This window comes from Sinocyclocheilus grahami, unplaced genomic scaffold, assembly GCF_001515645.1.
Source record: "Sinocyclocheilus grahami isolate Dianchi unplaced genomic scaffold, SAMN03320097.WGS_v1.1 scaffold995.1, whole genome shotgun sequence".
NCBI lineage: Eukaryota > Metazoa > Chordata > Actinopteri > Cypriniformes > Cyprinidae > Sinocyclocheilus > Sinocyclocheilus grahami.
In genome coordinates, this window is record NW_015506174.1 from 645,673 (window position 1) to 646,360 (window position 688).

At 33.6% G+C, this 688-nt stretch overlaps 1 long non-coding RNA gene across 1 annotated transcript in view; it reads left to right on the forward strand.

Moving 5' to 3' along the window:
- LOC107565345 (uncharacterized) overlaps positions 1-688 on the forward strand; it is a 17,794-nt gene that overhangs the window by 3,393 nt on the left and 13,713 nt on the right. The window lies entirely within an intron of this gene.

Below are 688 nucleotides of genomic sequence, written 5' to 3' on the forward strand. Positions count from 1 at the left end.
CACAAAGTTAATGCACTCCACTGTGCTGAGTGAGAGCGCTTCTCTGCTGTCTTTACGTACTATTGGAAACTTCCTATTTCCCTATTTCCAAGTCGTGATTACGAGCACGTTGCATTCTTTTCTGTTAAAAATATCAGTTGACAGTGTAAGAATAATAGTAGTCCAAGGCACTCGAATCTTATTCAAAAAGTTTTAAGTTTATTTCATCATGGCTATAAGTTCTATTTTGCCTTCGTCAGGGTGTGAGTAACAAACACAATCTGAGTTAATTTTGAGCAGCAATTAATTAGTCAAATAACAATCACCTGGTCGTTCTACACAGGACAAACAGTAGAGAGGAAGTTCGACGATTACATATCAAATTAAATCAAACACAATATAATCATGTATAAAGGAGAGGAAAAAATAAAAATAAACTTAAATATATAAATCAGACTCCACAAATCAATGTATGTATGTACATAGTATACATTTCTTAAAAAAAAAATACAAAACAAGATCAACAATATAATACTTCCAGATCTGAATTCTTATTACAAAAAAAGGTCTAATTCCCCATTTAAGCCTGGAAGTTTAAAAGGTCTGACCTATGCACCAACAAATACAGCGAAAGAATTCCAGACCAAAGTGGACTTATTTAAGTTCCATCGGAGTCTTCAGTTAAAAGTCTGGTACTACACACCTGAAC